Source organism: Myotis daubentonii, chromosome 8 (assembly GCF_963259705.1).
Source record: "Myotis daubentonii chromosome 8, mMyoDau2.1, whole genome shotgun sequence".
NCBI lineage: Eukaryota > Metazoa > Chordata > Mammalia > Chiroptera > Vespertilionidae > Myotis > Myotis daubentonii.
Window position 1 is genome coordinate 78553649 of NC_081847.1, and position 27214 is coordinate 78580862.

Consider the following 27214-nt stretch of genomic DNA (forward strand, 5'->3'; position numbering starts at 1 on the left):
AAACTTCAAGCATACCAATATTCTCATTATGGGGGTGCTGGAAAGAGAAAAGAAAAAGTAAGATATTGAGAGCCTATTTGAAGAAATAATGACATAAAACTTACCCTACCTGGTGAAAAAAATAGACTTACAAGTCCAGGAATCACAGAGAGTCCCAAGCAAGAGGAACCCAAAGAGGCCTACACCAAGACATTAATATTTAATACACCATGTTATTATAAATATTTTCTTCCCAAATAAAATTTGAAATTTCTTATTGACACATATAATGTCTTAGTCATCTTTTTGTCCTTATTATAGGACTGACTATATGGCTGAAACAGTGAATTAAATTGAACAATTGAGACTGCAAGTAATGAAAAGTGTTATGTTACAGTAGGAATCTCATTTTTATTTCTAAATCTTATTTTATTTTTATTATATTCCTTTAAAAGCTTTATGGCTATCTTTCTTAGCTTATATCTCTAGCTATGTTCACACCAGAAGTTAGAGTAGGATTTTTTTTTTTTCAGAGATATAGTCAACCTTTTGGTCTATAAAGGTTAAGGTTGTTTAAGATTGATCACCTTTCACCTTTTTTTTTTTTGGAAGACCCATTTGGCTAGCATTTTTACTGGTATACATATGAGATGGAGTTTGAGAGAAGAAGGAGTAGGTTATAAGAGTCAAAAACACAGAAAAGGTTTTCTTTGGGCATAAGGAGAACTGAAGAACCATAAAGCTGCATAAACTTCTAATCTGAAGTGTATGTATTGAGACCCTTCTAAGTCTAGTGATCTTTCTAAGCTTTCCCAGAACCAATTTGTCAAGCTTCTCTCTAGGCCCGCTGCCCACCCCAGTTCTTTGGTATCTCACTGATCGGAGATGGCTCCTCCATAGCAACCGCCTTCTCCCCATGGTCCTTCCCCTCTCTGAGTTAGAGGATTCCCTTCACTGTCGGTGCTAAGACTGTTTCCACTTCCTCCATTTTCTTTGCTTTCTCAAATGGTGTGAAAGAAAGCCCATAATTTTGTCATTTTACTTTTATATCCCAATGTACCTTAGATATGTAATACCAGTACTCATTCCTCTGTCTTCCAAGGAAAGAACATGATTGTTCCCACATAGAAGTTACAGAGGAAACTCCCACCTCACTGTACTGTCATATCCGATAATCATTTAAACACCAACGCAATCTAAGGCACCAAGATCAGAGGATTCAAGAACTCTGGGAGACTTTAAAAACTTTTCAAAATTAAGAATTTATTGTTACTGCAGTATTCCCTTGCTACTTAATTTTCCTGAGTCTCAGTTTGGGAGAAATTTGGTCCTTTAGCCTTGAACACTTCATCTCAATCAATATGCTATTCTCCCTAGAGATCCCAAATTATTCTTTTCAGATATCTTTTTTTATCTATCCTTGGAAACAACACAAGCAAATGGAGTTTGACTTCCAGCTGTCAAATCAAGTGTTGAGGCAAACCCTGTGAGCGTGAATCACTCGATCTCGCCTTGTACAATCTGGGTAATGTGGCACAGTCCCAAGAATCCTCCCCTACCGCCAAGAGAAAGAAAGGAGTCACAGACAAATGGTATAATTTCAAAAAGTTGGATGATTTATTTATTTATTTTAATTAGACAATACTCATTCACACACAAACCAGCAGCTAAATAATGAACCCTTATTATGCTCCTTGGACTTGTTCGGTAAGGCAGGGTTAAATTTTGGAAATAGGATACAGTAAGTGGACCACCTTGTTCTTGCTCTTTAAGAACTGACCTTGGACCTCACTATAATTCCATCACTGGCAATCCAGGCTGTGGGAAATGTGGTCCGGAGGTTGTTTCTCTGTTTCTTTTAGGGACTAAAACTTCCTGGTTGATGCAGGTTAGTATTCAAAGTATAAGCTAGTGATCACATTGTTGACTATGATATAAAAAGGTTGTTTTTCAACAGAGCATTATTTGAAAATCTTGGGGGTCATTATAAATGTGTTATTTATATGTTAGCTTACATATTGTCTCTGTTTAGGTCCAATTCCTCTACTCCCTGTGTAGCTTCCAGAGTACTCTATGCCTTATAAGGTGCATAGCAAAGCAAGCAAACAAACAAACAACACCCTTATATTTTTCCCTGATGATGGTTGTGGAAGGTCAAGAATGATATTTTTAGGAAAATTTTAAAAACTAAATGCCTGATCAGGTTTATAGACATTATCCAGATATATTTCCATGGTACATTCTTCCCCCCCCCCCCCCAAATAAGATGGTAAGGCAGAAACAGCAGGCCTTTATTTTCAATCCTCCACTGTCCCAAATCTTCAGACTCCATCAAAGCACACTGGAGCTCCACCTCCCACATCGTGTTCCCTACTGGTGCCAATCTTCCAGCTAACTCCATTTCCCCTTTGTAAACGCTCAATGTGCTGACCTATTTAAAAATATAACTCAGGTGCCTGGCGAACCATGATGCCTGCCAGCTCTCCAGATAAAGAGGATCCACTTATTAATCTGCTCTGTCTCCATCTGCCTGCTCAATTGGGATTGACTGCTTGCTGTCCAGACTGATACCAGAGAAATCTGATTGAGGACAAGAATCTCTTTGTACATTTCCCCCACTGATAAGGCACAACAGGTCTGCTGCAGCCAGGGAGTTAAGCTGATGTGACATGATGTCGGATGGCCTGCCATTGCACGTCAGAAATTAAAAAGAAAATATTCTTTCAAACCGGAATTCCTTATGTGATTTTTATTTCCTTGGGCTTTGAGCAGATTGAGTATTGAATTGCTTGACTGGAGCCCATGGATAATTTAATACCTGCGACATTCGTCCCCGGGTGAATTTCAGGCACATTGGACTTGTTCAGCATGGCGTCTCAGTTCTAACCATTTCATGGAAATCTTGTAAATATTGATTGATGAAATCCCAAAGAAATACTGTTTCTAACTCCGACTCTGAAATACTCCAGAAGGCGAGACTTGATCTTTGCTTCTGTCCTCCCTACTCCGCATCTAGGAGTGTGAGAAGCAATAAAAATTGCGGCCCTTCTTTTAGACTTCTCAAGTTACAACAGTCAAATCTTACAACTTAAAAAAAAGGAAAGGTTTTGATCCACTAACCGAGGATTGAATAAAAAAATTTAACAAAGCATGAATATCAAATAAGTAAGTAAATAATACATAAATAAGCAGAAACAATGTCAGTGGAATCAAGTGTAATTTCTTGGGAAGCTTTTTGAGTCTCTCAACTTGATATATTGGCTGCATAATGTTAATTATCCAGAAGAATGGAAAACTAGGATATGTATATATGGCTCTCAAGCACAAAATGGTTAGCATCCCACTTGCAAAGTATTCATATTTCAGTATGTAGTTGTGTTTTTATTGAAAATGCAGGTAGAACCAGCCTTGGGATACATCTGGAATCAACAATGAATGACTTACACAATTTCTAAAAAGCATTTATTAATTAAAAACCAAGAGACACACAAGAGTTAAAGATCTTACAGAAATTCATGTTCAGTAATAAGGAACAAAATATTATCACTTTTTAAATATTCGGCTTTTACTCTTTAGTCAAAGCTAATCATTTGTTAATTTGTGTATGCTCCAGTGCATAAAAATTCACATGTGAATGAAATGTGTGGCTGATCCTTACTCCTATAAATTAAACAGTATGAAATGTAAATACTATTGGAGAAAATAAAATCTCATTTATCCAATGTAAATAACACTGAATAAATTAATAAATTGACTGGCCTCTCTCTGATAATCATTTGTGATGAGAGTTTATGTGTGTGTTTGTGTAGGACTGTGTGTATGTGAACACATAATATGTTTGAAGCACTGAAAAGAAAAATAACTTGCTTAAACAGATGAAAGATGGTACCTTGTTACAACAAAAGGAACATAAGTAAAGAACATTTTTTTTATTGCTTAAAGTATTACAAAGGGTATTACATATGTGTCCTTTTTCCCCCCCGCCCTTGACAGTCCCCTATCCTCCCCTACCCCCCAGTGTCTTATGTCCATTGGTTATGCTTATATGCATGCATACAAGTCCTTCGGTTGATCTCTTACCCCCCTTCCTCCTGCCCCCCAACCCTCCCCGGCCTTCCCGCTGCAGTTTGACAATCTGTTTGAGGCAGCTCTGCCTCTGTATCTATTATTGTTCAAAAGTTTATAATGGTCTCTATTATCCATGAATGAGTGAGATCATGTGGTATTTTTCTTTCATTGACTGGCTTATTTCACTTAGCATAATGCTCTCCAGTTCCATCCATGCCGTTGCAAATGGTAAGAGTTCCTTCCTTTTTACAGCAGCATAGTATTCCATCGTGTAGATGTACCACAGTTTTCTAATCCATTCATCTACTGATGGGCACTTAGGCTGTTTCCAGATCTTAGCTATGGTGAATTGTGCTGCTATGAACATAGGGGTGCATATATCCTTTCTGATTGGTGTTTCTGGTTTCTTGGGATATATTCCTAGAAGTGGGATCACAGGGTCAAATGGGAGTTCCACCACTATGGAAGACAGTATGGAGTTTCCTCAGAATTTTTTTTTTTAATTTAGAAATTATCTTGACAAGTAATAATTGTATAATAGAATATTTGCTCAAGATAATATACTAAAAGTTATTTACCATAAGTACTTAAAGACTAAATTATAGGAAGCTATACCCACAAAAAGATTAATGCATGAAAACAATAGTTTGTTTTACTTTATTGAAATATAATTGACATAATATTATATTGGTTTCAGGTATACAATGCAATGATTCAATATTTGTATATATTGCAAAATAGCCCCCACAATAAGTCAAGTTAATATTCATCACCATACATACATAGTTACAATTTCTTTTCCTAGCTATTCAAATATGTAATGCATTACTAACTATTGACACCATGCTGTACAATACATCCCCAGGACTTATTCATTTTATAACTGGAAATCTGTACCTTTTGACAACCTTCACCCATTTTGCCCCCCACTCCACCATCAGGCAACCACCAGTCTGTTCCCTGTATCCATGAGCTCAGTTTTTTTGCTTGTTTGTTTTTAGTGTTGTGTTTTGTTTTAGATTTCTCACATAAGGGATATGATATGCTATTTGTCTTCTGACTTATTTTATTTAGCATAATGTTGTTAAAGTCCATTCATGTTGTCTCAAATGGCAAGATTTCATTATTTTTTATGGCTGAATAATATTTTAGACACACACATTTTCTTCAGCCATTCATCCATCAATGGACATTTAGGTTGTTTCTATGTCTTGACTATTGTAAATAATGCTGCAATGATAATACTGCAGTGAACGGGGGGGGGGGGGGTGCATGTATCTTTTCAAATTATTGTTATTGTGTCCTTTGAATAAATACCCATAAGTAAAATTGCTGGACCATGTGGTAGTTTTATCTTTAGTTTTTTGGGGAATCTCCATACTGTTTCTATAGTGGCTGGTTGCACCAATTTACATTCCCAGCAAGAGTGCACAAGGACTCTCTTTTTTTCCACATCCTCACCAACATTTGTTACTTCTTGTCTTTTGATCATAAGCATTCTAACAGCCTGAGGTGATATCTCAATGTGGTTTTGATTTGTATTTCCCTGTTTTAATCTTGCCATATTAATAGAAAGTTTATTTGGATATTGATTGTTTCTTACCATCATGGACTCCATTTTTCCTTAATCCAGAGTGGAAGAGGTTAGTCCATTCAGTGCATAATCTTTAGACTAGTCAGAAGTTGGGTTGTGCATTTACGGACCTTTTCTGGATGAACTGAGCTTAATAGAAGGAACATGGGAGGAAATTATAGTTAGAGTGTTCCCTAAAGTCATACACCCAAGTACATTCCACACATGTGGCTCCTTGCTTATTTTCCTCTGGCGACCTGACTCAAAGGAAAATCTCCAATGAAAACAGTCTCAAACCCCAATGAGAAAAAAAAATGACAAAAATAAAGGCAGTGGGTGAGGTCATATCACTGAAATCATGTTATTCTACAAGTTCTTTGGGAAAACAAGATGTCCATGACCAAAAAAATAGCATTTGGAATGATCTAGAACAGAAGTATTCATACTACAAACTATGAAAACACACAAAAATCTGTAGGATGCAAGAAAATTAACTTGTATTCTGTAGCGTCAAAAGTAAACATTTCTGTCTGTTCCATCTTGTATGCCATTCAAAATTATGTACTTTGATGTGCAATAGAAGTATCAATCAACACCTGGCATGAAGAACTCATAGTGACAAGTTTCTTTTTGAAGGCAGTGACATATCAATCTAAAGCAGGTAGATGAAATTTAATTTTTTAAATGCATCCAGAGAGAAAATTACTTTGTAGACTCCTAAAATATAAAAGCACTGGAAGAGAGGAATGAGAAAATAAAAGTTGCTTATTACTAATTTGCCGTTTTGGTCCAAGGAAAATGTTTGCAAGCAAGGTTGCTTATATCTTAAATTGAAAAAACATTATTTTTTTTTTCAAATTACATATTATTTTTTTTTCTTATCAAAAAGCTTTCTTGAAGCCAATCAACATGGGAGGCCAGAAAGTTGATAAGGAGGTCATTATAACAACTCAAGTGGAAGATATAAAACAATCCATTTCAAAGAGTAGAGACTATTTCCTATCAACATTTGCAGCATGATTGATTATTTGGCAATTGCTAGTTCCCCTTTTCCTCTATTCTTATCCCCAAAATGCTCTGTAGTAGAAAACTTTGACCTTGCTGAGAGAAATAATAACACTACATATCTGCACCATCCCTGTGATTAATGCCGCCCTCTGAAAGGAGCACCTCGACTGGCAAAATACAACTAAATGCATGAACACACTGAGGAACTCTTTGCCTTGTTCACCTTCTTTCTAAATAATTCATCAGTTTAATGATAATGACATTCAAATATCATAATTACAGCCGACTCTTTAAAAAACATCAATTTTGGGTCCAAATTGGAGTAACCAGCCCCCACTCCTTTTCTCATCATTAGCTGTTAATGCCAAAATATGATCTTTATTCATTTCACTGACATAATATAAGACCAATGTAGATTTCCCATTTTTCATAAAATTTTCATCTGCACTATTAGTTTCGCTGATAGCAGACTGCAAAATGTTGTTAAGCTACAAGATGGAAGACACTGCAAAAACCTCAGCATGTTAAGAAGCCATAAAATTTTATTCAGTTCATTTACTGCTACAGTCCAGTAACCCTATAGTACGAGTGTGCTATTTTTATTGTGTATTTATTTAAAGGTTGAATATTGTGTTCCCTGGACTAGACATCTAACTGAGTTAATCTGGATTCCTAATACACTGAGTTGAATTTTACTTTTGGGTTTATCATTCTCTTGAAAGTGTTTTTATAATTTGGTTGTTGTGAAAGAGATGATAACAGAATATTGCAAACAAATGCTTGGCTATGGAGAGGTGGCTCATTTGTGCTTAGAATTAAATCACAAGAGTATGAGCTTCCCATGATGCTGAGGGGAATGACTCTTTCCCCTCCTCTTCTTCCATCTCCTGTCTCTTCCAAAACAAACCTCGGGGCCCATTGCAATGAAACACAGTGTAGCAGGCCTTGTATTGGAGGGTCTGACACTTGGCTGGAAGTGCTTGACTGCTCACACAATCCTGCAGAAGTCATTCATGTTTTGCATTTATTGCTTTGGCATACATAGGTAAGATATTCTTTAGAATAGCTTGAAGGAGAACCTGTTTTAGGTCTACTCATGAAACCATGGCCATCTAAAGTGAATTTGTCTGTTTTCATGCTAGGTTATGTTCATATCCTATCTAATAATAGACAAACATGGTAATTAACCATACCTCCGACACGCTTCCCATTGGCTAATCAGGGTGGTATGCAAATTAACTGCCAACCAAGATGGCGGCCGGCAGCCAGGCAGCTGAAGCGAATAGGAGGCTTGCTTGCTCCAGTAAAGGAGGAAGCCAAGGTTCCCCGCCTGCCGCTGCTGGGCTTTCAGCTTGCACTCTAAGAAACAATGTTGCAATTATAGAAGCTAAACAAACCCCAGAAACCTGCTTTCAGCCAGCCGGGCTTCAGCCAGTAGGACCACAACAGTGTTTCAATTATAGAACAAACCCAGATACCTGCTTTCAGCAGCCAAGGTCTCAGAGCTGCAGCTAGGCCTCAGAGCTAAAGCCGACTCTCAGCTCCAGTGACAGCCATAGAAGGTAAATAAATCCCAGAATGAATAAAAAAAAAAGAAAAGAAAAAAAGGAGAGGTTGGGAGCTTCAGTCGCCCACCAGCCTGAAAACGGCCCTCAGCCCCTCACCCAGACTGGCCAGGCACCCCAGTGGGGACCCCCACCCTGAAGCAACAAAATGGCAGCTAATTTGCATACTGAAGGCGGGCAGCAGCGGGCAAGGCTGTCCCGGTCTGGGACCGGATCTGTGACCCTGCTGGGTGGGGGGCAATGCTTGAGGCTGTCTGTGGTCTGGGACCCGGATCCATGACCCTGCCAGGTAGGGGGCAGTGCTTGAGGCTGTCCATGGGACCAAGACACGGATCTGTGACCCTGCCGGGTGGGGGGCAGTGCTTGAGGCTGTCCACAGTCTAGGACCCGGATCCCTGACCTGGCGGGCGGGAGGCAGTTCTTGAGACTGTCTGTGGTCCGGACCCAGATCCGTGACCTGGCAGGTGGGGGACACCGCGGGAGGCTGTCCGCGATCCTGGGACCCGGATCTGTGACCTGCCGGGTGGGGGGCAGTGCTTGAGGCTGTCTGTGGTCTGGGACCCGGATCCGTAACCCTGCCGGGTGGGGGGCAGTGCTTGAGGCTGTCCGTGGTCCCGGGACCCGGATCCGTGACCCCTCCCGGTGGGGCGGCAGCTCGCACAAGGACGGATCGGCCAGGGTTGGGCAGGGCAGGACACCTGGCTTCTGCCCAGCCCCAGTCACTCTGGGTAGGTGAGCAGTGCAGAGAGCCTCTGGACAGGGGAGGCAGGCCGGCGGAGGGCGGCCTGTACTCCCCACATGGCAGTGGTGACAGCTGTAAGCGCGCCAAGTGGAGCCTCCAGGCTGAGCTGAAGTAGTTCCTGCAGGCCATCAGCGCCCAGGAGTGGCTGCACAAGTCCCGCCTCCTGGCCCAGAAGGTGCAGGATCACAGGGACAGCCACTGTGGTGGGCCAGACTGACATCCTCCTGGCCACACCATGGGAGTTTGTGGATCTGCAAAGCCAGAGGCCTCCAGTGTGCACATCCCCCCTGGCGTGTGAACATCCCCCAGCACACTGTCACCCTCCCATGCCTGCAACAGTTGCAAACCAAGGCGTGCACAAGTTCCCCCCGCCTCTCCACCGCACTTCCATCAACCCAGCATGCCTAACACCCCACAGGATGTGCACACATCCCCTCTGATGCACTCATGTCCTTTGGAGAGTGTCTGGGTGTTCTGGGTACTGAGGGTGGGTGCCTGTGAGATGACAGTGAGAGGGCAGAGTGGTGATTCCCTGTTCCCATGGAGGCCAGTGCAGTTATGAGATCACCTCTAGGGGGTTAATGCAGGTGCTGAGGCAGGAACAGATACAGAAAGACACACCTGGTGGGCGCAGGCGGCCCTAGCTGAGGTGCCTTCGGTCAGCGTTCAAGATCAAGAACCCAGAGGTGGAGAGGAATTCCGTCTTCTAAGTGAAACAGTGGGATAGTCGGGGCAACTGGAGAGGAGGAATGTGCACTTTGGGTGCTAGCTCCCATGAGCGAAGGCTGCCCTGACTGAGCCTCACTTGCTTGGGGCCTAGCGCACTCCTGCCGGGCAGCGGGTGACAGGATGTGCTTTTCCGAATTAATGAGAGAAAACGTTGATTCTCCTGCTGCCCAAGAAGGTGGAAAGTGAAGTGGGGGGACATGTGGGGAGTGAGCGAGGTTCCCGTCTGGGGGTCCCAAATCTGCTGATGGTTTCTTTCACCACTGACTAGAGACATACAGGGTGTCCCCCTAAAACGTATACACACTTTGAATACCTACTAATGGTTTTAAACATAAGAAAGAAACAACAATGGAGCTGTTATCTGTTAAAAGTGTGGGCACAAACAGGCAATCGGACATTCCCTGAGGGGTCTCAGATTGGAGAGGGTGAAGGCCAGACTGAGGGACCCCTTCCCCCCACCTACCCCAGTGCGTGAATTTTGTGCACCGGGCTACTAGTTACTTTATAATATAATATAACATTATGTTATATTATATTATATTATATTATATTATATTATATTATATTATTAATTATACTAGAGGCCCGGTGCACAAAAATTTGTGCACTCGGGGGCGGGGGTGTACCTCAGCCTGGCCTGTGATCTCTCGCAGTCTGGGACCCCTTGGGAGATAACGACCTGCTGGCTTAGGCCTGCTCCCGGGTGGCAGAGGGCAGGCCCAATCCCTAGGTGCAGCCCCTGGTTGGGCTCAGAGCAGCGCTGATTGGGGAGTTGGGGCGCCGCCCCCTGTCATGCACAGAGCAGGGCGGATTGGGAGGTTGCGATGCCACCCACAGTCACGCTCAGGGTAGGGCCGATTGGGGGGTTGGGGCACACCCCCTGTCACACTCAAGGCAGGGTAGATGGGGAAGTTGCGGCACCACCCCCTGTCACGCACAGAGCAGGGCCGATCTGGGGGTTGGGGAGCTCCCCCCTGTCACGTGCAGAGCAGGGCCCATCAGGGGGTTGGGGAGCTCCCCCCTGTCACTCACAGAATAGGGCCGATAGGGGAGTTGGGGCACCGCCCTCTATCACCCACAGAGCAGGGCCAATCAGGGTGTTGGGGCGCCGCCACTCTCACACTCAGGGCAGGGCCAATGGGGAGGTTATGGCTCTACCCCATCACACACAGAGCAGGGCCCATGGGGGAGCGGGGTGCGCCTTCCCCTGTCATGAACAGAGCACGGCCGATTGGGAGGTTGTGGCCCCGCCCTCTATCACACACATTGCTGCAGGGCAATCAGGGGGTTTGGGCGCTGCCCCTGTCAGGTTGATCCCGGTGCCTGGAGGCCTCGGGGCTCCGCTGATCCCGGTGCTGGGAGGCATATTACCCTTTAACTATATAGAATAGAGGCCTGGTGCATGGGTGGGGGCTGGCTGGTTTTCCCTGAAGGGTGTCCTGGATCAGGGTGGGGGTCCCCACTGGGGTGCCTGGCCAGCCTGGATGAGGGGATGATGGCTGTTTGCAGCTGGTCACACTCCCTTCAGGGTGGGGGTCCCCACTGGGGTGCCTGGCCAGTCTGGGAGAGGGGCTGAGGGCTGTTTTCAGGCTGTGACTGAAGCTCCTAAATGCTCCTTTTTTTCTTTTTCTTTTTTTCTTTTTTATTCTGGGCCAGCTTTAGCTCTGAGGCTCCAGCTCTTAGGCCTCCGCTGCTGAAAGAAGGTATCTGGTTTGTTTCGGTTCTATAATCGAAACAATGTATAACTCCAGCTCTGAGATCCCAGGCTCACTGAAAGCAGGTTTTTGGGGTTTTGTTTAGCTTCTATATTTGTTACTATGTTTCTTAAACTGCAGACTCAGAGGCCGGCAAGGCAGGGGGGAACGTCACTGAAGCAAGCAAGCCTTATGTTAGTTTCAAGCTGCCTGGCTGCTGGCCACCATCTTGGCTGGCAGTTAATTTGCATATTGCCCTGATTAGCCAATGGGAAGGGTAGCGGTCATACGCCAATTACCATGTTTTTCTTTTATTAGATAGGATTACTAGAGGTCCAGTACATAAATTTTTTCATGGGTGGGGTTTGGCAGGCCTGGCTCCAATCGTTGAGGATCAGGGCTGGGCCTGTTGGGAGGAGGAGACGGCGAGAGGTTGGCCAGCTGGCCCGCCCCAATCGGGACCTGATCGGGGCTGGGATGGCTGGGGAGAAGGGCCATGGGCAGTTGGCCAGCAGGCCCTTCTGCCTACTGGGGTAGGGGGGTCAATCAGGGGTGAGGCCAGCCAGGGGGAAGGGCCATGGGGAGTTTTCCCGGCTATCCCGCCCTCCATTGGGGTGGGAGAAGCCAATCAAGGGTGGGGCCAGCCAGGGTTTGCTGGCCACAATGGGCATCATAGTGACCAGTCATTCCGGTCATTACAGCATTCTGGTTGCTGGCTTTTTGTATGTATGGATATTATATTATACTAGAGGCCTGCTGCATGAAGAGATTTGTGCAATAGGCCTTCCCGTCTCCTGGCTGCCGGCACCAGTTTTCCTCCGGCACCTGGGACCCAGGCCTTCACTCTGGCCGGGGCCGCCTTCCATCTTTGCTGCTCCAGGCCGGAGCTGCCTTCCATCTTCGCGGCTCTAGCAGGAGGCTCCATCAGTCTTCAGCCTTTGCTGCTCTGGTCGGAGCCGCCTTCCATCCTCCGCCTTTGAGGCCCCGGCCAGAGCCGCCTTCCGCCCTCCGTCTTCACGGCCCCAGGCAGATCCGACTTTCGTCTTCCGTCTTCGTGGCTCCAGCTCACCTTCAGTCTTTGCTCCGCCACTTGGAGCCTATGTATGCAAATTAACCGCCATCTTTGTTGGAGGTTAATTTGCATATCATGCTGATTAGCCAATGGGAGGCGTAGCGAAGGTATGGTCAATTACCCTGTTTGTCTATTATTAGATAGGATTATATTATATTATATTATATTATATTATATTATATTATATTAATTATATTCCTAGAGGCCTTGTGCATGAAATTTTGTGTACTGTGGGGTGGGGGGGTGTTCTCAGCCAGGCTTGTGCCCTCTCACAGTCCGGGACCCCTTGCTCCTTACCACCCGCCTTCAGAGGAGGCCAGAGAGGCTCCTGCCACTGCCGCTGTGCTCACCAGCCATGAGCCTGGCTTCTGGCTGAGCGGCGCTCCCCCTGTGGGAGCATACTGACCACCAGGAGGCAGCTCCTGCATTGAATGTCTGCCCCCTGGTGGTCAGTGCACATCATAGTGACTGGTCGTTCCACCATTTGGTCAATTTGCATATTGTCCTTTTATTATAGAGGATGGCAGCACCAGTTTTGCCATATATGGACTATATCTAAATATCCCGAGGGCCTTCCACAACTCCCTTAATTTTGGAACAAGGATAATTACACAAGTGGTAACTCCATTGCAACATAAAATATTGTCAAGTAAAACCAGAAAATCACAAAGGGGAGTAGAAGGGGCAGCTGTTCAGTGGTATCCCACCCTCTCCTTTGGCATGGGGTGTTGGTTGCACTAGGCATAGCAAACTCCCAGGCTGTGCATATTTCTCAGGCCCCAGGCGTAACTGTTCCCTGCTCAGTCCCAATTAAAGGCCACATGGAGACTCCAGGTGCAGTGGATAGATAAACTAGCAACAAAAACTACAATAGCAAGCAGGCCAGACAAATGATCTACAACATCCATAATACATTCCTTCTGTGTCTGCGACTTGTTAGGAACCTAGAAGACAAGCCTGTCCCTACTTGGTCCCCTCATCTGTAATACTGGCTGATAATAGAACCTATGCCAGTTGCAGTGTTTTCTCTTGAAAGTGCAAAATATGGGGCTGATAAAAGCAAAGTGTGCATTTTTAAAGGCACATGAGAGAGAGATTTAAATCACCAGAGAGTTTGTATTTATTCATTCCAAAGAGGTACAAAGGCTCTGTCTGGGTAGCATTAGAGAGTAAAGGTTCAAAAGGAATATGCGAGTCCCCAGGAGACAGGAAACATAAGAATGCATTAAAATGAGATGGAGCATGTGTCCCAAAATAGCCAAATAATGACTATTCGTAGTTACTATCTTGTTAGCATCGATTGTGGAATATTTGAGGGCCTGGGAGAATCAATGTATATGGTAAACAATCACCTTCTAAACTGAAATGTCAGAGATACGATACAGAATAATGAATATAAAACCTAGACAAAACTAATGAACAAACAAGATAAACAAATTAAAGCAGATAAGCCAGGAAGGGTGAGTGACTAATGACTGAGTTAGGCATAATCCCAGGGAAGATCTGTCCATTTGAACAGCCTTTGCTTTGTGGTGTCAACGCTGGCTGACAGCTGAGCCCTGCATGCGTCCCTTTAGCTTCTGTGATATAAAATCTGGACTACGGATGTGAGATGCAGGCGCCAGGTATTCAGGCAGTGGTGTTGAGAACCACTTCCAGATTTTACAATTTTATGATCACCCATCTATCATTCCCAGAGATGAAAGGTTATGTCTTTCGCTAACTGTGCACCTGGTACCGGGGTTGTGTGCTCAGAGACACCCCCACCCAAACCTAATGGTTCCAAACAGGTTTTTCTCTCTTTCTTTTTATTTTTTGGTTTGCTTTAAATTTTTTTAAAGGGTGCTAGAAGTCTTACATGATATCTCTTTCAATTCTTCGTATTTTGTGAACCTTTCCTGTTGTTCTATTTTGAATTGATTTGTGAACCTCTTTTTGTGGCTAAATGAGTCAGCAGAGATGAGATGTTGATGGATCTCATTGGAGTTGGGTCACCGTTGTTCTGAAATAAAAGGAGCCAGCATGCTTTAATGGTATACTCCATCACCAGAAAGGCACTGCTCCCAGGCTCTGATCGCTCACAATCCCTTATGTCCTAAAAGAGCATTATTAGGCAAAACCGAGATTTTGACACAGTCTGATCTCAATGGTGCATCTCTTCTTTTATTTTGCCCTGAGTGTCAGGTTCTCTGTTGATGCCTTGTGTCCTTAAACTGCAATTTTCACTGTCCTTCTCCCTGCCCCATATATTCCTCCATTTTTATATTTACTTTTTTCTTTCTTTATTATGCTTGCTTCAAAACTGATGTATTGTGGGTCTCATTTCATAAGAAGTTTTTTGTGTTTTTTTTTAAATAGGTGCTGTCACTGTGGAAAAGATCTAATATTAATTGAAAATGTGTGGATAATAAACATTGACTGAGAGCATTTCATATTAAGGATATTTGCTTTGGGCAGGAATCTCTCCATTATATAAACTATATATATATATATGGAGAGAGAGGGAGAGAGAGAGAGATCTTCATATATATATATATATATATATATATATACACATTTATATTAGTGGTGGGAATTTCAGACACAATGGCAAGCAAGTGGCAGAAATTTATTTAATCAGAGCTGCTTATCTGCATACCATGTGGGGAAATACCCATTCTGCCTGCAAATAGGTCTTGCCCAACTTGGTGTTTTGTGAACATTCAGTCTCACTTTTTAAAAAATAATAATAATAAAGAGGCCATAGAGTTACAAAAGAATAAGACTTTCATTTAGGTCCTTAGGTCCTTAGCTCCTGGTCAGAGTGCTCAGTGACTATTGGCCGGAACACCAAAGGGCACATACCTGGGTTGCTGGTTTGATCATCTGCCCAAATCAGGGCACATGCAGGAGGCAACTGATTGATATGTCTCTCAATGTTTCTATTTCTCTCTCTCCTTCCTTTCTCTGACTCTCCCCACTCCCTCCTCCCTTCCACTTCTGTGAGAATCAATGGAAAAAATATCTGGGCTGAGGATTAAAAATAACAACAAAAAAGACTTTCACTTAGTAGCTTCAACAGAAGAAACTTTAAATTATAATATTTAGACAGTAAATGAAATACACCATTTATAATGCTGTGGTTTGGCATTGTTCTAGCAATTTCATAATTAGATATGGTTTTGGAATCTCTCGGAAAAGGGCATGTAAAATCTGTCCCTCACTTTACCTAATCAATGATACCATCGGCCCTAGGAGGCATTCAGATCAGGCTCAACTCATTGCCATTTTTATGGATGATAGGGTTGCCACACCATCCTCCTTGCAGACCAAGTTGGAGTCTGTACAATCACTGAAACAATCCGCTGCACCAGCCTGAACACCTGGAGTCACGTGAAAAGGTCAAGTCAGACATGTAAGGAGAAAGGCTTTCTAAGGTAGACTCTAATGGTTTCATTCTTGTTTAACTGGCTGGGGTCAAGAACCTGGGGATATTGTTGAGGTCAAATATTGCAGGTTAACATCATCCTGCTATTTAGAATCCTGTTGGTATCCTTAATTAAATGTTTTATGAGGTAAATTGAAAAATTAGCTCCAGATTAATCAAAGTAGCTGATGAAGTCAAGGTGATGTACAAACAATGGGTTCTTTTTGTGGGAGACTTATTTCCTCCATGGGTCTCACATATTTCTGCATGTGTTAGGAGCAACACACTGTTGCCTTTGTTCTGGGTTATCCTTTCAAGGATGTTTGTATAGGGGTCTGCTTTGGAAAATAGAGCCAGTATCTCCCTCCAGAACCAAAAGCAAGTGTACTTACTGCCATAGAAGACAGAGATAGCCTCCCTCCAGAGCAAAGGGCAGTCCCGCTTCCTGCCCAGTGTAGTAAAGATAACGATTCCCTTTGGGGCTAAGGGCAGACTTGCTTAATGTGCATTATAAAAGACATGGCTTCCCTAAGCTAAGGGTTTTTCTTTTAAAATGCAACTAGTATATGTGTAGGGGCCACTTGGCCCTCTTTACATCACCCTATGGGATTGGGGCTTAAGGAACCAGCACAAGAAATGTTGATATTCTCACTACTGCTATTGCTGTGAGCAATAAAACCTTTTGTCTGTGACTCTGGAGTGTCATGTCTTTACCTATATCCATGAAACTGGGGCAGGCTAACTTGTTAGCTGGCAAACAGGGTAAAATCACATCCCTTCATAGTTCTTGATAGCCCCTGATGGAACAGTAGAGGACTGTCTTCTTCCAGCCAACCACAGTCATTTTGAGGATCAAGTATTAGTATTCCTTTTGAGTTGTGGCTTCTATACATGTTATCAGGGGATAGTCAATCTAGATGTGATCTTACAGACCATCCCTCATCATACAGATGAGAAAAATTTAGATTCAGGTTTGTTTACCTAAAATAACATTGCTATTTATTGGCAGAATTTGAGCAGGTGCCAGTTTTTCTGATTCCTGTTTCTCTTCCCAATATATTTTACTAAGTATAAGAAAAATAAAACTGGAAAGTCTATGTTAGCCTCAAATAGATATTTGATAGATGGTTTTTTAATGGATAAATCATAAAATGGTGAAGGGATATTGCCTATTCCATATGATGAGGAAGTAATAGTTTGGCACAGGCCTTGTATTGGATCTAGCAGTGATTTTCAAATCAAAGATGGGAACACTTTTGACAGGGTACTTTTTCTTCCTGGCTAGCTGCAGCAACATTTGCAAATGCTCTGAAGTATTTGTTGGACCTTAAATATGTTGTGTGCATGGACAACAGGAATGAACACCTCTTACATTCATCCAAAATATAGGATTAGTTCGGCCATCTTTTACACTCTTGGCAAAATCTTCCTTGAAGTGACAATAATTTAACCTAATTTTTCATTTTCTTTTGAGCCTCTACACTCTTACCTCTGAAAGCCAATAGCTTATTTTATGTCTTCTCCTCTTGGTTACTGTACTCTTCAGAATAGGCCATGTTATATACAGTGTAACAACCAATCTCCAAATCTCAGTCTTAAAATAAATTTTATCTTTTGCTCATTTTACATTTCTACCACAAGTCTTCTGAAGGTTTTGTCCCGCTTTATCCTCACTCTGGGACTCAGGCAGACTGAGCCTCCACTACCTTGATTGAGCATTGTAAATTGTCATGGCAGCAGCTCTTGAAACATTTGTCTTGAAAAAATATTGCTGTCACTCTCATTTCCCTGCCTGCACGTTCACTACAGTTATACCTAACTGAAGGTAAGAGAGGAACGCAACATTATCATGTGCCAGGAAGAGGAAGAAGAACTACAGTGAGCGATACTAATGACAACCACAGTTATATTGATTTTGACCCCAGTGTTTGCTTAGCAGCGGTTCTCAACCTGTGGGTCGCGACCCCTTTGGCGGTCGAACAACCTTTTCACAGGGGTCTCCTAAGACCATCCTGCATATCAGATATTTACATTACGATTCATAACAGTAGCAACATGACAGTTATGAAGTAGCAACGAAAATAATTTTATGGTTGGGTCACAACATGAGGAACTGTATTTAAAGGGCCAGAAGGTTGAGAACCACTGGCTTAAGGTTTTGTCTGAATGGTACTTCCCCTTACAGAGCTTTCACTCCTATCTGGGCTATTCTCATTTCTTATGTTAATGACCTTTGCCCTTGCTCCAAAAAGTTTCAATGTATTGCCATGATGAATTATTGCAAGGTGATACTATGTTAAGAATAGTTAAGGAAGGTATGAAAACCTATAAGACATTATTTAAATATTAGAAGCCCGATGCATGAAATTTCTGCAAGAGTAGGCCTTCCTTCTCCCAACTGCTGGCACCGGCTTCCCTCTGGCACCAGGGAACTGGGCTTCCCTCTGGCCTTGGCTTTGTCTGAAAGGATGTCTGATCTAATTAGCATATTACCCTTTTATTATTTAGATTTAAATATTATAATGGTGTGCTCTGAGGTGGAAACTGTGTCTGGGTTCACCATCCCAGTACCCTCCTGACTTAAAGAGAAATAAATATTTTTAAAAGTAGCAATGAAACTGAAGTTCTGAATCTCAAAGCAACTAATGAAAACACACATAAACTCCTTAGATTTTTTCCTTTTCCCCAGGGCTTACCTTTTTGTTAGAAGGAAAAATGTAAAAACCCAGTTGAGATCGTAATTTTTTCCTCAACTGTACAGAAAAAGAGGTAGGTATTACTGGCCCCAAACTTTAAATACCAGGAGACCAAAATGACACTTCAATTAGGATTAGTTGAATATATTCTTTGGTTGCAGGGTTTTCTTCTCTATCACTTTTTCTTTTGGTGGATTTTTAAGTGTGTGTGTATATGCGTGTGTGTGTGTGTGTGTGTATGTGTGTGTGTGTGTGAGAGAGAGAGAGAGAGAGAGAGAGAGAGAGAGAGAGAGAGAGAGAGAGAGAGAGAGAGAGATATATTGAGGGAATTAGTGATGCACTAGAGCCTGATCATACATATCCATGCAATCCAAATTAGTCATGATGAGAACATTTACACCATGGAAATTGACAATACCACAAACACAACAAATCAGGTTTGTTGTTTGTTTGTCTTCCAGACTGTATTACATGCACACCCCTAGGAGAGATAAACTATAAGCTATAAAGAAAGGAGAAAAAAAATAACATATGTGAAGAAAGAGAATACAGAGGGAACTGTTAGAGGGAGAAAGAAAAATAAGTGAGTTTGGATTTCGAAGGAAAATTTTAAAAGCTGAGTTGTCCTACATTGAGGTCCATAAAAGTCTTGTTTTTTTATAAGTAAAAGTTTTTGTTTACTTATTCAGTCTGAAAGTTTTGGATTTTTTTTTCTTACCAGTAATAGGTAAGTGGGCATTAAATAACTAAACATGTGCCTTCCTAGGAAGCAGATCCAGCTGCTGCTGGTACAGAGTGAGCCTCTAAGGGTGAGAACCAGGCAGGTAAAAACTCTATGCTCCAGATAAATGGACCTGGTCTGACTGAGCGTTAGGAACATTAATTTTTCCACCTGAAAGACGAGCAGATTGCCACTCAGTCTGTTTTCAGAAACACTGAGCACAAATTCAGTGATGTTTATAATGCCACCATGGAAGCTTGTATTCTTTAAGGATGATTTGATCTCTGTATTTAAATTGCAAAATCTCTTACTCATCAATGCTTTAAACATTTGAATCTGAGTTTGAATGAGCAGCCAATATTATTTAGATAGGGAAAAAGATGGCTAAAACATCCAAATGCCAAGTCTGTGCATTTCCCCCCCTGCGTCATTCAGATGCCCTCACTTACAAATATTGAGGGAATCAGCGTTTGCAACCCCAGAATGGCATGCAAGCCTCAACTAGCCAATGTACCCTCAGGTCCAATATTATTAGGGAACCCCTGTATGTACATACATAATAAATTTTGCCCTTTTATCCTGTTAATCTCTTTCATTTTATTTTAAATATATTTTTATTTATTTTAGAGAGGGAGAAAGAAAGAGGGAGAAAGAGAAACATCAATGTGAGAGAGAGACACATGGATTGGTTGCCTCCCATACCCAGCCCAACCAGAGATCAAACCCACAACCTGGGTATGTGCCCTGAATGAGAATCAAACTTGCAACCACACTGGCCACAGCAAAGTATTTCATTTTAATTTGATTATCAGTCTAGCCAGAAAAAATTAGCAAGGTAGAAAGACGGAAAATTATGTTTTACTCCCCCATGATATAAAAAGATAACCAAACAAAAGGAGAGAAAATATAAGTTTTGGTTAGAGTGCCTTATAGTTAGTTATATGAAAAGACCTTGAACATCTTGAACTTTCATTTCCTTGCCTCTGAGCTAAGCAAGTGAGCATTTAACAAATGAAAAATAATAGATTTGATATTTTCCTCTGCTAATCCATATCAAAGTTTAATTACACACACACACACACACACACACACACACACACACACACACACACTCTAGAGGCCTGGTGCATGAAATTTGTGCACAGATGGGGGGGGTGGGTTCCCTCAGCCCAGCCTGCACCCATTCCAATCAGGGACCCCTCAGGGGGTGTCTGAGTGCCAGTTTAGGCCCTATCCCATAGGGGGATAGGGCCTAAACCAGTGGTCGCACACCCCTCTCACAATCTGGGACTGCTGGCTCCTAACCACTAATCTGTCTGCCCAATTGCCCCTAACCCTTCTGCCTGCCTGATTGCCCCTAACTGCCCTTCCTGCTGGCCTGATCTCACACCCAACTGCCCTTCCCTACCGGCCTGATCTCGACCCAAATGCCGTCCTCTGCTGGCCAATTTGGTTCTGATTGGTCAGTTTATATTCCAGTCAGGGTCAAAAGCTCTGCCTCCAAGGCAGCCATTGGCTCCTCACAGTTGATCCAGAGTTGGTTCTGTTGGGTCAGTTTCTATGCCAGTCAGTGTCTCTGGGCCTATTGCAAAAGCATAATGCTCATGTTTTCTTTGTTATTGTTTGGGCAGATTCAGGAACCTGGGAATTATTGATGTACATTTTGTGTGGTGTGTGTGTGTGTGTGTGTGTGTGTGTGTGTATGTGCGTGCATGTGTGTGTGTGTGTGTGTGTGTGTGTCTGTGTTGTTTTTGTTTTTCAGGGAAGGGATTTGGAGAAGTAGTAACCCACCCAAAGCCTTCTATAATACTTACTAAACAATTTAACCTGAACTTTTTGCTCCTGACAGGCTGCTCAGCCTATTTTGATGGGTTCTTGATCACTCTGAGCTTGGCAGTCGTCTATATCTTATCTCCCTGTCCAAGCTCCCTCTGCACCTCCTCCTTCCATGTGAGTGCATAAACACAGCATGTTTGCCTCTCTCATTCCTAACCATTCCCAAAGGCATGTAGTAGCCTCCATTCCATAAGCAAAGCCCCTGTTACCAAATATTCTGTCTCCCTCTGAGCTCTCCTAGAGGACATTCTCTCCTTGGAACAAATTTGACACCTTCATTCTGCCTTGAGTTACAATTTGACTCTGCTTTTATGTAGGTTTTATTTCCTTACTTATATTATGAGAACCTCAGATATATACACCCGTTTGTTCATCTTTGTCTCCTCACGGTGCCTAGCACAGTCCTATATATAAAGTAGTTGTATAATGAGCATTTGATAAAAGCATGAAGCAAAGAATTCATTCATCACTCAGGTAATTGGGTCTTCAAGTCACTGGCAGAGTGTTGCTATTTCAAAGATATAATAATTGTCTTTTACAGATTCTTAGATTCTTTTGTGAAAAGAATATACAATCTATGTGATCAGGAAAGTATTTCTCCCACTTGATTGCCTATTTTGAGTGAAATTTACATAATTTCTTGAGGTCTCCTGCTCAGATTAGATCAAATTCAATTGGCACTTTGATTTACACACCTATTAGGCTCTTCTTCTGTGCTAGATATTATGTGTACAATGAAAAATGCCAAAAGTTTTTGCCTTCAATGAACTCATATCAGAACGTGGAGGATAGGAAATAAGGAAATAAATTATTGCAGTATTACAAAGACACTTTTATAAAAAGGCATGTACAACAAAATATTACAAACAGAAAATGAAACACTCTCTAGTCTAGGATATGCCTTGGGATGGGCAAGGAAGGAACTGGGAGGAAAGGGTTAATCATTTAGCTTACATTCTTTTCTTGCATATAAATGGCATCTAGGAAAAAATCAGTCAATCTATCAGTATCTATCACATAAATAAATGTGTTACTTAATTAAAGATTAAAAATTCTTGCACTGGCCAGGTGGCTCAGTTGAGTGGAGCAGCACCAAAAGGTTGCAGATTTGACTCCTGGTCAGGGCACATACCTATGTTCTGGGTTTAATACTAAATTCAGGAGTGGAGCATTCAGGAAGCAACCAATTTCTCTCCCCCACCTTCCACTCTCTCTATGAATCAATAAAAAGCATCCTCAGATGAGGATTAAAAAAAAATAACATAAAAATTCTATAGTCTTGACTGATAGTTATTTGATTTTTATTTTTCAGATATGTTGCCCAATGTATAAAATAGTGAAAGTAGGAATACTCCGGTTAGATTAGGATGAAGGGATTCATTTTCCCTTCCTTCTTTCATCTTTTTTGCCTTGACCCTGTAAAGGGATATAAAAGCATCATTTAAAACCTATTGACAGCCCTGGCTGGTGTTGCTCAATGGTTGGAGCACTAGCTTGCAGGCCTAGGGGTCATGGGTTCAATTTCTGGTCAAGGGTGCTTACCTGGTTGCAGGTTTGATCCAGGTCAGGGCATGTGCAGGAGACAACCACTTTTTCATTCATATCTCTATCTCTCTCTCCCCCTCTTCCCCCTCCCCCTTTTCTTCCCATCTCTCTGAAAATCAATGGGGAAATTATATATATCCCTCATTAACAAAAACAAATTAAAAATAATAAAAATAAAACTTGTTTGTAAAACAAATACTTAGAGTACACATTTAAACATTCTATTAAGTCATGAAGACTGGGTAGTTGAGAGCATGTCCCTGTAATAATGAAGTACATGATTTGAAGCATAAATACCTCCAGCACCTGTTATCATGAAGTTAATATAAAGTTTAAAATTCATAAAATACATGAAGATCTCTTTGATTATTAGAAAATAGAGTGATAGACACACATGTCTTTGCTCCTCCTCCCTTTTGCTCCCAGGGGTCAGGATTCCTGCCAGCATTCACCTGGAAGGGGTAGGCAGAGGAAGGAGGAGGCAGGGCTATGGAGTTGTTATAGTTGTTAGGCAGTCTTGAACTGCGAAACCCTGCTGCCACCGTGGACATTCCAGGGCAGCTAGCACAGGCAGAGAGACCACACCATCTTGAAAAACAGGACTGCTTGCGACTAGGACCCTAACCTCACCACCATCCAATCTGGTCTCAGATGCAAGCCAGCACCCTACAACCACTTGGGACAAAGACCTGCAGACCCACAGACGCCAAGACTCTAGACATCCTGGCTGCAGATTATGGTGAGTCATTGCGCCCATCCCCGTCAGCCTGCTGTGGTGGCATAGGACCAACCAGACCCACTCAGTGCGATCAAGCTTTCTACCAACACAGGGTGGCTGTGCAACTTAATTTTGACTCTGGGCATGGGCACACGGGAGTTTGTTTCCATGGTGCAGGAGTGGTCCTCCCGCCAAAATAGGGCAGCTGTGCTACCTAACTTTGACTCTGGCCATGCGGACATGGGGAGTCTGTTTCCTGTGGTGCAGGATTGGACCTCCTGCCAACACAGGGTGGCTATGCAACCTGGCCGCCCAAGCAGACTGGGGACCCTGATTCTCTGCATGAGAGGCAGCACTGAGCACCAGTGACTTGACTCTTGGCATGCACATGTGGGGACTCTGTTTCTCATCATGCACACATGGGATCCATGATTCTCAGTGTATGTACACTGAGTGCCTGTGACTCCAATTCTCAGCGCACTTGCACACAGGGACCCTGATTCATGGTGTAAGGCTGCACCAAGAGACTCAGATACTTGATTCTCAGGCATGTGCACTCAGAGTCTCTGACTCCAGGCACATGCTAGGGGTCTTTTATTTTCAGCATACACCCACAGGGACTTATTTTCAGCACGGTGCATGTGGGGTCCCTGATTCTAGGTGCACGCATGAGGCCACAGTGAGTGCTCGTGACTCTGATTCTTGGAGTGCATGGCTCCCACTGACCCATGGCAGCCACATGTCTCGGTGTCAGAGCTCTTCAGTGACACTGTGTTCATACAATGCTCCCACTACACATGGCTCAGGCCCCCACAACTCCACATTTGGACCTTCTGGTGATAGTTAGAATGGGGAGACAACAAAACAATACTCAGAGGAAAGAAAAAGAGAAATTGCCAAGAAAGGAAATAAGTGAAACTAAGGCATGCAGTATGACAGAAAAAGAAAACAACTTATTCAAAAATCAGGAAGAAATCAAAAGTGATATAGCTACAATCAAAAACACTATGGAATGTTTCAACAGTAGACTAGAAGAAGCAGAGGACCGAATTAGTGAGTTAGAAGATAAGGTAGAGAAACAAGCTCAATCTGAACACCAACTGGAGAAAAAAATTAAAAAGCAGAAGGAGAGCCTAAGGGAGCTTTGGGACAACATGAAATGAAGTAGCATACGTATAATAGGGGTGTCAGTAGGACAAGAAGAGCAGCAAGGATTAGAGAATCTACTTGAAAAAATAATGACAGAAAACTTCCCTGATATGGGGAAGAAAAAAGCCACACAAGTACAGAGAGTTCCAAGCCAGATGAATCCCCAAAGACCACACCAAGACACTCCATAATTACAATGGTAAATGTTAATGACAAAAATAGAATCTTAAAGGCTGCAAAAGAGAGACAGAGAGTTACCTACAAAGGATCCCCCATCAGATTATCAAATGATTTCTCAACAGAAACACACTAAGCTAGAAAGGAATGGAATTAAGTATACAAAGTGGTGCAAAGCAAAGGACTGAATCCCAAAATACTCTATCCAGCAAGACTATCAATCAAAATTGAAGGGGAAATCAGGAGCTTTGCAGACAAAAAAATGCTAAGGGAGTTTATCACTACCAAGCCAGCAATTCAAGAAATGCTAAAGGGAATGCTGTAAAAAGAAGAAATAGAAAGGGAGGAAGGAACACAGGCATAAAGCACAGAAATGGCTACAAACAAGTACGTATCAATAATAACATTAAATGTTAATGGATTAAATGCTCCAATCAAAAGACATTGAGTGACTGAATGGATAAGAAAACATGACTCATATATATGCTGTCTACAGGAGACCCACCTCAGAATATGGGACTCACACAGACTGAAAGTGAAGAGATGGAAAAATATCTATCAGGCAAATGGAAATGAAATAAAAAGCTGGGGTAGCAATACTTACATCTGACAAAATAGAGCTCAGAGTGAAGACCATAACAAGAGACAAGGAAGGACACTTCATAATTTTAAAGGGATCAATACAACAAGAGGATATAACTCTGGTAAACATATATGCACCCAATGCAGAAGCACCCAAATACATAATAAAATAAAATAAAATAAAATAAAATAAAATAAAATAAAATAAAATAAAATAAAAACTTTGGGAGATATCAGGGGAGAGATTGACAGTAATGCAATCATAGTAGACTTTAATACCCCATTAACATCGCTGGACAAATCCTCTAGACAAAAAATTAGCAAAGAAAACAGCAATCTTTAATGACTCACTAGATCAGATGGACTTAATTGACATCTTTAGAACATTCCACCCCAAAACTACAGAATATACATTCTTCTCAAGTGCACATGGGACATTTTCAAAGATAGACCACATATTGGGACACAGGCAAAGTCTCTTCAAATTAAAGAAGGTTGAAATCACATAGGCATCTTCTCAGATCACAATAGCATAAAATTAGAAATCAACTACAATAAAAACAATCACAAAAATTCAAGTGCTTGGAAGCTAAATATCATATTATTAAACAATGAGTGGGTTACCAAGGAGATCAAAAAATAAATAATAAAAAAAATCTTGGAAACAAATGACAATGAACAATCCAAAATCTTTGGGACACAGTGAAAGCAGTCATGAGAGGGAAGTTCATAGCATTACAGGCCTACCTCAAAAAACAAGAAAAACTGGTAATAAACCATCTAAATCTGCAACTTGAAGAATTAGAAAGGGAGCAACAATAAACACCTAGAGTGAGCAGAAGGAAGGAAATAATAAAGATCAGAGTGGAAATAAGTGACATAGAGACCAAAACAAACAAACAAACAAAAGATCAATGAAACCAAGAGCTAATTCTTTGAAAGGATAAGCAAGATTGATGAACCTCTAGCCAGGCTCACCAAGAAGCAAAGAGAGGGGACCCAAATAAACAAAATCAGAAACAAATAGGCAAAATAACAGACCCACAGAAATACAAAGAATCATAAAAAAATATGATGAGCAACTCTATTCCAACAAACTGGTCAACCTAGAAGAAATGGACATATTCCTATAAAAATATGACCTTCCAAAATTCAACCAGGAAAAAATAAAAAAAATCTGAATAGGCTCATATCTATGGAGGAAATTGAAGCAGTCATCAAAAAACTTTCAACAAACAAAACCCCTGGATCAGATGGCTTCACAGTGGAGTTTTATCAAACATTTAAAGAAGAAATGAAACCTGTCTTTCTCAGACTATTCCAAAAAGCTCAAGAGGAAGGAACACTTCCAAGCTTTTTTTATGAAGCCAGCATTACCCTAATCCCAAAACCAGAAAAAGACAATACAAAGAAAGAGAACTACAGAGCAATATCCATCATGAACATAGATGCCAAAATTCTCAACAAAATCCTAGCAAATCGGGAGAGTGAGGGCATGTGCCGGGGGATAGGAGAGGCTGGGAGAAGTTCAATGGGGAAAAAGGAGACATATGTACTACTATTTGTAATATTTTAAACAATAAAATAAAATTTTAAAAAAAGAAAATAGAGTGATGAATATCGTAATCCCAAGAGGTGATATAAAGTAAATAGTTAATCCTATGTACTAAAAGCCTAATATGTTAAGTGTCTGGTCAACTGGTAGGCCATTCAAGCAATCAAAGCATAATATGCTAATGATATGTTAAAGCCGCTTAACCACTCGCTATGACATGCACTGACCACCAGCGGGGAGATGCCCCGACTGGTATCTTAGCTTGCTGCTGGGATCTGGCCAATCAGAACTGAGCGACACGGGCTGGACAAGCTGTGGAGCCCTCCTGTGGTCCCTCCCCAGCTGGCCAACCTCCAGTGTCTCTCCCCAGCTCTAATCGTGCACTGATGGGGTCCCTTG